We start from the raw sequence: 11,292 nt of genomic DNA, 5'->3' as shown, positions 1-11,292 counted from the left end.
AGTTCGATTTTCTATTGATTAACCGATGGAATAAAAAACTCGAACTAAAAGGTTTGGAGAGGTTTAAAAAAAGGGAAAAGGGAAAGAGGTTTTGGTTTTTATTGAAAGCTCTCTTCACAGGTAATTCGGTTAAATCACCAAAAAAAAATTTTTTTTTTGTTTTTTTTTTTTCTTCTACTTCCATTTCCGGTTCCGGGGTACGGGGAGTAAAAAAAAAAACAACTCCATTAGAAAAAAAAAAAGAACAATATGGTAAATTTATGAAAGGTTTTATTCAACAAGTGTATACACAAATATGCGTGTTAAAGTGTGTGTGCGTGTGTGCGTGCGTAGTCGTGACGTTTGTAAATGTTTTTTTTTGTACTTTCAAAAAAGGGGGGAAAAGTCAAAGGAAAGTTGTTGCTGTTTTGCATGTACACGTGGAAGGAGAGTGAAAAAAAAATGAATGGTGGGTCGAGAGTGTGGGGAGAAGAGGGGGTGGGGGGTGTTCGCGAAAAAAGCGAGCGTGGAAAAAGAAAAAGGAAGAGGGAAAAAAAAGGAATAATCGAAACCTCGAATTCAAAGCATTTTTTTTAGCTTTTCTCTCTTCCCTTTCCGGTTATTTTATCGCTTTTTTTTGCTGTTGTTGTTGTTGTTGTTGTTTGTAGATATTAAATATTTAAATGTTTTTTTTTTCCTCTCTTGTTCGTTTGTTCCCTTTGTCTCATTTATGTGGGATCTCGGGGATTTCTCGGAGGTGGAAAAACAAAAAAAAAAAAAATGATAATGGGAGAGGGAATGGTAATGGCAAAATGTTTGGCTTTTAGTTTTATCTCTCAAACTTTTTTATTATTATTATTATTATTATTCTTTTTCTCTTTTCCACCCCCTCTCTCTCTCCCTCTCTTTCTCTCTCTCGTTACTCATTCAAAATTCAAAAAAAAGAATTTTTCCTTTTTTTTTTCCTTTGAATATGTTGCAACAGGTTTTTTTTTTAAAAAAAAAATTATGTACAATGATAATATTAAATAATTAACAACAACAAACAAAAAAATTTACGAGGCGTTTTACGCGCGTTTTAACGCTGCGTTTTTTTTCCTTTTTTTTTAAACAAACTCGAATCGAATTTTTAAAAAAAAGTTCTTTTTTGTTCTTCCCGAATTTACTAAAGAATCAGAGGGGAAAAGAAAGAAAGAAAGACAACACTTTTAGGTAATTTTATTAATATTATCATCATCGTAACAAACCGGAAGTGTTAAACCGGAAATGAGGAAAAGCGGAAGTAAAAAAAAAAAGTAGAACTTAAAGCAGTTGTAAAACGTGGAAACCCGACGGGCGATTCGACGATTTTTGAAATTTTTTTTTTTGATGGCAAAAATGAAAAATGGCGGAAAAATAAACGTGGCAGAAAATCTCGTGGATGTAGATACCAAAAAGAGAGAGTGAGAGAGAGGGAAATATAAAAAACGCATAATAAATTTCATTTTAAAAAAAGAAAAAAAATTTGTCCGAACATAATAATTCCATTGATTTTCATACGTTTTTGATTTACAACCATTTTTTTTTTTTTTTTGTAAAAAAGAAGGTAAAAATAAATCAAAAGGTTCATTTCCCCTCCCCCCGTTGGAAAGGATTATATAATCGATGAGTGCCTTTTTTTACGTATGTGCGTGCGTGCGCGAGCGCGTGTGTTGAAGAATTTTTCGTGGAAAAAGATTAATGTTTATATATATTTCATTTAATGCGACGTAAATGATGCGTTAAAGAAAATTAAAAAAAAAAAGAAATTTTTTTTCTAAAATCTTTTTCCCTCCTTTTTTTTTAAACTTTTCCTCTTCCGGTTAATAAATTATTAATAATAATAGTAGTAATAAATTATTGATTTATTTATTTCGAAAAAAATTTAAATAAATAAAAAATGATAATACGAATTAAAAATCTTTTTTTTTTTTAATGAAAATAGTTCGGTATAAATTAAAAAAAATTCGTGTAAATAATTTTTCAAAAGTTTCTATTTCCGGTGAAATTTTTTTTTCAAATTTAACGGTCGTTTCGTCATCGAACAACGTTCTAGAACATTTTTAGAAACGTGTTCAAACCAAAAAAATAATAAAGTGCGATGAGAATGATATCTTGAAAGAGAAAAAAAAAGATCTCGTGGCTTTAGAATTCGATTAAAAATACCTTTTACCTTTACATAAATTGACGTGGCGTTAGTGAGATGGAACAATAAAATAACGATGATGATAAAAGCGAAATTTTACTAAAGATTCGTTTGTTGGAAGGTAAAAAAAAAGAAAAAAATTTGTCAGGGAACAGCCGAAATGTTTTTTTTTTCTTGTTCGTGCCTTTAGAAAAAAAAAATCGGAGGAGTAGGGGGGAGGGAATAATATAAAAGTTTATTAAGAATATAAAATAGTTAAGTTTATCTAAAGTTTATTGTCAATAACGTTTATATTGAGAGAAAGATAAAGCACGGTTAACAGATTGACGTGGGATTAAATATGTCGTATTGAATTTTCTTTAAGTTATATTAAATGATATTTTATTGATATTTTTTTCTCCGGGGAAGTGGGGGAAGAGAAGAAACGGAAGTGAAATATTTGAGACCGGGCGCGGGGGGAGAGAAAAGTAAATAAAAAATTGTTATCGCTCTCCAAAAGATAAACATTTTGGTTGTCGTCTCTCTCTCTCTCTCTTTCTCCTCCTTTTTTTTCTTCTGATGTCGTTTCTGTCGTCTTTTGTTAAAAATAAAAGATTATGATAGGGGGAGAGGGAGGAGGAAGAGAGAGGGAAAATGTCGGTCGAAAATAAATATTTGTTCGAAATGATGACGTATGAGACGAACGGTCAGCGTTCAAACGGAAATAAATGAGACAAAAAATTTTAAGGGTTTTTTTTTTAAAAGAAAATCGACTAGTTTCCGTATCGTAAATTTTTTTAAGTTGGCAACACCGTTTTATTATTATTTCCTGTCTCTCGTTCTTTCAGACATTTTAAAATTAAAATTATGTAAGATGAACGATCGGTGATTGGGTTATATCAAAGAGAACCGTCTGGAAACGACGATGACGACAACGACGTAAAACCGGAAATGATAATTTCGTTCATTTCCAGTTTTCGTTTTTCTTACTTCCCGCTCCTCTCAAAAATTATTATATTAAAATTTAAATTAACAAAATTAATTAGTTAAATTAACTGGAATTAAATAACTTGCCATGATGATGATGATGAATCTTATCTTTTCATTTTTTTTTGTCCTGGAAAATATTTAGAATTTTGAAAAAACATTTTCAAAAGCGTTTATCATAAACTTCCGTTTTAATTATTGAATGAATATAACTAATTTAAAAAAAAATATTTTGACGAATTTTTTTTTTTTTTGAATGAAGAAAAGGGAAAATCTTTTTCGAACTCTTCTCCTCCCACCCCGCCCTTCCCTCCCACCCCATCATTTCTTTTTTTTTTGGGGCGGGGAGTGCTAAGGAAAAAGTCTGGAAAATTATCTAAAACTATTCGTTTATAAAACTAAAATATTAAATTTTAATTTTATATCGAAAGACTTTTATTTCCGGTAAAAGTTTAATCTCTAATCTCCACGTGTTTATACGTAGTTGGGGGGGCCGGGGTGTAAAAAAACCGGAAATGAAAAGAAAAATCCAAAAAAAAAAAAATTGATTTTATATCGAATTAAACCGGAACTGGAACGACGTAATAAGTTTTTTTTTCGTTTTTTTTTTTGTTTTCGATAATTTTTTTTTTTTGTTCGTTCGTAGTTCTAGATAGATTGTTTTATATAACTTGATTCCACGAAAGAAAAAAAATTTTTTTATATTCACGTTCGAAAAGATATATATATAAAATGTGTAATGAATGAAATTATATAATGACGTCAGCCGCAGAAAAGGGGAAACCAATAACACAAAAGGCAAAAATTTACACACTCGATTGTATCCAATTCCCATAAATTACATACGCGCGCATGTAAAATAATAAATTTTTACGTCTGAACAAAGATTTACTGAACAATTTTTTTTTGCTGTCGTTATCATAGTCATCGTCATTTTCTTATTTACATCGTCGTCGTCGTTTAAGTTTTCTTAATATTATTATTATTATTCATTTTTTTTTGAATATTATTAATAATTTATTACATTCTGGATAAGTTTTTTTTTTCTCTCTCTCTATGGAAATTTTCGATCGTAAACCAAAAAAAAAAAATCTTAAAGTTTTTATTTTATCAGTTTTTCCATCCCTCCTTCTTCCCCTTCTCCCCAATCCAAATTCGGGGGGATTCCCCCCCCCCGATTTTGATTTTGTTAAAAAAAGTAATAATAATTTTTTTTATCTTCATCTTTTTTTTTTTAATCTTTTAGCTAAACCATTTTAATTTTTCTTCTTTTTTTCTTTTTTTGGAAAAATTATCTGGGGGTTGGTGTGGGGGGAGGGGAAGGGGAGGGTGTAAAAAATCGTTTTTAACCTCCGGTAATACGTTCGAACGTTAAATTATTCGTTTTTTATTACACGCATAAAATTTAATTGGCCATTTTGTTTTAAATTTTTTTTTTTATTCGAATTTTTAATTTTTTTTCTTTTGTTATTTTTCCCTTCTTCTTCCACGTTTTTTTTTTTTACATTTCTCTACGTGGATTTAACTTTCCACCCGCCACATCCCCTCATTAAAAAAATTTTATACACTTTTTTTTTCGTTACGTTAATGTATTGCAATTTTCCTGTAATAAAATATTGAAAGTAATTTTTTATTTATTTTATTATTATTATTATATTTTTAGTTAATTTTAGAAAATTGCCCTTTAATCGAAATATTAATAGTTTCGGACTCGATGATAAATAGTATTAATAATAATAATAAACGATAATAACAATAATAATAATATATAAATAATAATGAAATATTAAAAGTCATTTATTTTTTTTCATTTCGGTTTTTTATTTGTACGCAAAATTCACCGTTAATAATAATAATAATAATAATAATAATAAATTATTTATTAATAAATAAATAAATAAAATAAATTTATAGGTTTTTTGCGTTTAAATCGCGTTTCGTTTTATTATTATTATTATCATTTTATAGTTTTTTATTTTTATTTTTATTAATTACGTAATAATAAAAATTAATCAAACGATTTTATTGGTTATCGAACGAATTTTCCCGGACGTAATATATATATAATAATTTTTTCTTACGTTTTTCTTTTTGTCGGAAAAACGAGGGAGGGGGGCGTTTTTCGAATTCGTGATAAAAGTCGATTTCGGGTGATGAGATAAGGGATGGGGTGAGAGAGAGAAAAAGAAAGAAAATCCATTTAATGAAACGTAATAATTTTTAATCATTTGATAAATTACTAATGAAATTTTTCTTTTTTTTGTTTTCCTCCTTCAATTTATTTTTATTTTCAAATTATTTTCACGTTTTGAATTGTTTTTTTTTTTGTGAGTGGGGGTAAGAAGGGAGGGGTTAGACTCTTAGAAAAAAATTACTCGTAAATACGTCATAAATGGAAAGGAAGAGGGGTGGAAAGGAAAGGGGAGAAGTAAAAAAAAAAAATTATAAAAACGTTGGGTTATTTTTTTTAATAACACGTCACGAGTTAATTATTATTATTATTATTATAACTTTCTTCTCGGGTATTTATTTATAAAAATAATAAAAAAACAGTATACATTAAGTAATAATAATAATAATAATAATAATAATAATAATAATAAAAGGAAAAGAAACAAGCAAACAACAACAAACAAGAACAATAAATAAGAAAATTTTCTTTTTTTTCTTTTTTTTTTTTTTATTCATTCCGGTTGATTTAATTTAATTTAATTTAATTCGTCCATTTTGTTTGAAATTTTTTTTTTTTTTTTATACAAAATGAATAATAAGAAAATGTCAGGAAATAATAATAATAATAATAATAATGATAATACTTTTGAAAAAGAAAAGAGAAAGAGGAAAATTTTTTTTGTCGCGAACGCGTGAAAAATAGTCAGTCTCTCATTGACTTTCAAATGATTTCCCGTTGACAATAAGAAAAAGAATAAATTACTTTTAAAAAAAATTTTTTTTTTTTTTATACATTTTACTTAGATTTAAACGAAAACCTTTTATTATTATCATTATTATTGTATCCTTTGTCGTTCCTTTGAATCGAATGATGATGGTGATGACGTATTAAACGAATTTTAAGTACACGTCGTAGTTTGTTAAATTTTTTTTTAAAGAAAGTTTTGAGTTTCCTTTGGAAAAATATTTTTAATTATTTATTCGGGATAAATTTTTTTAATTTTGGGGGGAAAAGTCTCTGGAATAGTCTGGAACGTTGTAAAAAAAAAAAGGATTACAAAATAAATAAGAAAGTGTAAAAGGAAAATTTTTTTGTGAGAAAAAAAAAAGAAAAATTTAATTCGATCGAACGAGTTAATTGTAATTATTTATACAAAAAAAAAAAAATGTTGGAGTATTAAAATATTATTATTATTATTAATATTATTATAATAAAAAGTTTTTAATAATAAAAAGGAAAACTAATGAAGCATAAATTATAATATAAACGACCAGACTGGCGCTTTTCTCAAACCTTCCATTGAAATTTTTCCTTTTTTTTCCTTTTTTTTGTTAAAATATCAAAAACTCTTGATTTTCTTTTCTTTTCTTTTTTTAACAAAAAAATAAAAAAAGAAAAATATTTTTTTTTTAACTCATTTGCCATCCTTTTCCATTCACGTTCTTCCCCTCCCCCTCACCACCCCCGCCCCCACGTTCTTCTCCCAACTTCATCTTTCTTCTTTTTTTTCTTTTCTCCAAAACTTCCAGGCACCCGGATTCTCCCGGAATCCCACCGTTTTTTTCTCTTTCTTTCAATTTTTTTCTTTTTCCTTTGGCAAACCTTTCGTTTTGTGTATTTTTTTTCTTTTTTTTGAAAGCTTTTTTCCTAAATACATATTTAAAAAAAAAATTGTGCAAAACAAACAAACAAACAAACAAAATATTACCGCGTATGCGATCGGGAAAAAGGTCGCCTATAAAAAAAAAAAAATATTGAGTAGTTGGGGGAGGAAGAGGAGGAAAAGGAAAAGCGGAAACGTTTGATTTTTTTTTTGTTAAACGTGGAAGAAGAAACTACCAACAACAACAACGTAACGCCACGCCGTTTGTTTATTTTACTAATATAAAAAATGGGGGGAATATTAAAATGAAAAATTTTTTTTATTTGATAAAAATGATAACGCGCGTGCATAAATTATGTAAATATTAATAAAAAAAATGAAAAATTTATATTAAAAAAAAATTATTATTATTATTATCATAACGATTTGATAAACGTGAAAATTTTTCTTTTTTTCCTGAAGAGGAAATAAAAAAAAAAAAATTCTCCCTGGAATTTAAAAGGTCGGTTAAAAAGGATGCCGGTTAGTGAAAGAAGGTAGATTGTTCCAGGAGGAAAGGTTACGTTCATTGATAATGAAATAAAAGGCTCGTCAAAATCATGTTCTTCTTAAATTGATTTCTTTCTTTTTTTTTTCTCTCTCCAGTCAAAACGGCGGATGGAATGGGGGAAAAAAAAAAACGTAAAAATTGAACGAGAGAGAGTGAGAGAGAGAGAGAGAGGGAGGGAGGGAGAAAGAGAAAAAAAAAGTTTAATAGATTTTTTTTTTTTTTAACATCGAAAAAAAAAAAAATTGATCAATTGATCAATTTTTTTTTCCTTTTTTTACTTTCCTTTGATTGCTTTTTAAAGTTTTCTTTTGTATTTATTGAATGCGTGAAAAAAAAAAGAAAAAAAGGACGACAAAAAAAGGAAAAAAAAATTTTTTTTTTTTTACTAAAATTAAAAATCTTTGACGTGATAAAAAAAAAAAAATGGCAACAAAATTTAAAGTTTTATAAAAATTATTATTATTATTTTTCGTATAAAAAAAAAATTAAATTTCAATTAATTTAATCGTATCCGTTTCCGGTTTTGCCGCTATTAATTAAACCATGAGTTAAATATTTGATAACACTTTTCTTTTTTTTTTTTTAAATAAGTTTTTAATTCATAAATTTAAAAATAAGTCAAGCAAAACCTTTTAAAAGAAGGAAAGAAAGAAACCACTTTCCTCTCTTTCTCTTTCTACTTACCTTCCACACGTGCCTCCCCTCAACCCACCCCACATCACCACTTTCACCACCCCCTTTGCTAACCTCTTATCGCGTCGTAAGAAAAAAAAAATGATGGTGATGGAAAATATGAAAACAAAAGAGGGAAGAGTGTACGCAGTCGGGTTTTCAAGTGGAAAACTCCAAAAAAAAAAGGAAAAAAGGTTTTTCCTTTTTTTTTTGAAAAAAACCTAAAAGAGGTTTTTTTAAAAGGTATGCGAATGATTATACGAACGTCTGCGTCGTTTGAAGAAAATTACGTTAAAAGGTCGATGAAAACTTAAAAAGAAAATTTAGAAAGTTAAAGAGGATGAAAAGGAAGAAAAGGAAAAGGAGGATGCGGAAGAAGGAAAAAAAGGTGGCAGGAACGGGGGTGGGGCGGAAGAGGAGAGGAGGGGAAGGACGGGGAAAAAGAAAAAAAATTTTTTTTTTTTTTTTTAATGAAGTCGAATATATAATAAAAAAAGGAAAAAAAAGGAAAAAAAGGAATAATTTGAATGGAAATTTTTTTTTTCTTAACTTTACATTAACATTGTTTTCATGTCAAAATAACTTTTAAATTTAACTTGAAGTTAAAAAAAAAAAAAAGTGGCAAAAACTTTTCAAAATAATGCCAAAATAAAACGAAGAGTGAGAAAGGGAGAGAGAGAAAATCAGATAAAGAGAGAGAGAAAGAGAAAAGGGGAGAGAAAGTAAAAATGCTAAGAAAAAAAAACAGAAGAAAAATTTATTATTTTTTTTTATCTCTTTCTTCTTCTCCTTCTTCTCCGTCTTTTTCTTCTTTTTAGCCTTCATCTTCATCTTTACCATCGTCTCTTCTTCTTCTTTTTTTCTTTCTCTCCTACAAAAATTTTTCATAAATTTTTTTTTTTACAACTTTTTTTATTTTATAAACTTTTTAAAGGTTTTAACTTAAATAACAAATCAAACCCGGTTAAGTGGTTTTAGATTTGTCGTGGTTTTAACGAATAAATTTCGATTATGGTTGATGACGTGTAGCCAATACGTTTTTTTTTTTATATTAGGCCATTTAACAACGTGGTTGGAGTGAGTGAGTGAGTGAGTGCGTGGTAGCAGACTAAAATATTTTTTACAAACTTAAATAAATAAAAATAAATTTTCGTTCGTGTATGCGTGCGTGGCGTGATCTTGTAAAAAAAAAAACCTCAATAATAATAATAATAATAATAATAATAACAATCATCATCATCATCATCATTATTATTTTTATTATTATTATTATTTTTTAAATAACTACTTAACTTATTATTATTTTTATATAAACCGTTGAGATTAAATTTTATTTCAACAAAACATCAATATTTTCACCAACTTTAATTCCGTTTAAAACCTTTTCTCTCTTTCTCTCTCAGTCTCTCTTCTCGTTTCTTTCTCTCCTTCTCTCTTCCCGACTTTCTCTCTCTCTTTTACATTTGTTCTCTCGTTTTGTTTTAATTTAAAACTTGAGTGAGAAATTAATCGCAAGATTTATTAATAATAATTTGTTTGAAAACTTATTTCAAAACTGAAAAATATTTTCCACTACTTTTCTCCTTAGGATTTTCTAACCGAACGAAAGAGAGAGGAAGGGAGAGGGGGGAACGAATTCAATCAATCAAAATAAGAATTATTATTATTATTATTATTATTATTATTATTATTATTATTATTATTATTATTATTATTATTATTATTATTTTTCAATTTTTGTTGTTGTTGATCGTACAAACGAAGAACAAACAAAATATTTTCTTGAATGTTTTTTTTTTCTTCCACTTTTCTTTCGAATAGTGCGGGGTAGAGGAGGGGAGGGGAAGGGAGGGTAGGAAAAAGAAACATGGCTGACGCGGGTGATATTCAATAAAATATAGAAAATAATAATAATAATAATAATAATAATAATAATAATAATAATAATAATAATATATTAAAACTGACAATAATAAATTATCTGTCTCATTTCTACAACACTCATTTTTTTTTTTTAAAAAAAAAAAGGTATAAATCTTAAAAAGGTTCGAGATTTTTTTTTTCTTTATTTCGCGAATTCGTAGACAAAAATCGTTAAGAAGAAGATGGAGGAGAAGAGGTAGGGAAGGAGAAGGGGAAGGGAGGAAGAAAAAAATGAGAAAAGTTTTTTTTTTTTTATATATTTGAGAATATATAACATTAAAAAATTATAAAAAAATAAATATAAAAAAATTTTTTTTTTAAGGTTTTACTCAAACAGAAAATTTTTGACATTTTCAAATTGACTATAAAAAGTTATAAAAGTTGACGTTGTTAAAAAAAAAAAAAGCAACAAATAAATCAAAAGAAAAAATAAAAAAATAAGGAAAAATTTTTTTTTTTTTTTTTTTTTTTTTACACGATTCGATTTTAACACTGTGGCAAAAAAAATAATGTGATAAAAAAAAAGAGAAAGAGTGAGGTAGAGAGGGGGAAAGTGAATGTAAGACAAAGAAGCAGAGAGAAAGAAAGTGTAACAAACACAACCAGAAAAAATGAGAAGGAAAGAAAGTGAAAGGGAAAATAAGTAAGACAGGGAGGGGAAATATAGGAACACAGACCAAAAAATAGAATGAGAGACAGAGAGAAAGTGAAACTGGCACAAACAGAAAGAAAGTTAGAAATAGAGAAAGAAGAAAAGACAAACAGACCAAAAGGTTAAGAGAAAGAGAGAAAGAAAGAGAAATAGACTATAAGATAGAAAAAGAGAGAGGGTGAGAAAGAATGAAAAATAAAAAAAAATATAAGAACAGACAGAAAGAGAAAGAGAGAGAGAAAGTGATAATGAAAGTAAAACAGAAAAAGAGAAAGTGAAAACAATATAAAAACAGAAAAAGAGAAAGTTAGACAGAGAGAGAAAGAGAATGAGAAACAGGCACAGACACAAACAGAAAGAAAGATAGAGACAGTGAGAGAGAGAGAGGGGAAAAGAGAAACAGACGAAAAGACAGTGACAAAAGAGAGAAAGAAAGAGAAAATAAAAGCAAAAGTAGAGAGAGAAAGAAAAATACGATAGTAGACATGACGTGAATGAATGTGTGATAATGGAATGAAAAAAGAAAAAGAAAAAAAAAGAAAATTTTTTTATTTTCTCTAAAAATGTTTATAATAAACCTAAAAACGTTTTTAGAAATTTATTTATTAAA

This window comes from Pediculus humanus, genomic scaffold, assembly GCF_000006295.1.
Source record: "Pediculus humanus corporis 1103172107372 genomic scaffold, whole genome shotgun sequence".
Classification (NCBI taxonomy): domain Eukaryota; kingdom Metazoa; phylum Arthropoda; class Insecta; order Psocodea; family Pediculidae; genus Pediculus; species Pediculus humanus.
Note: the sequence above shows the minus strand (reverse complement) of the source record.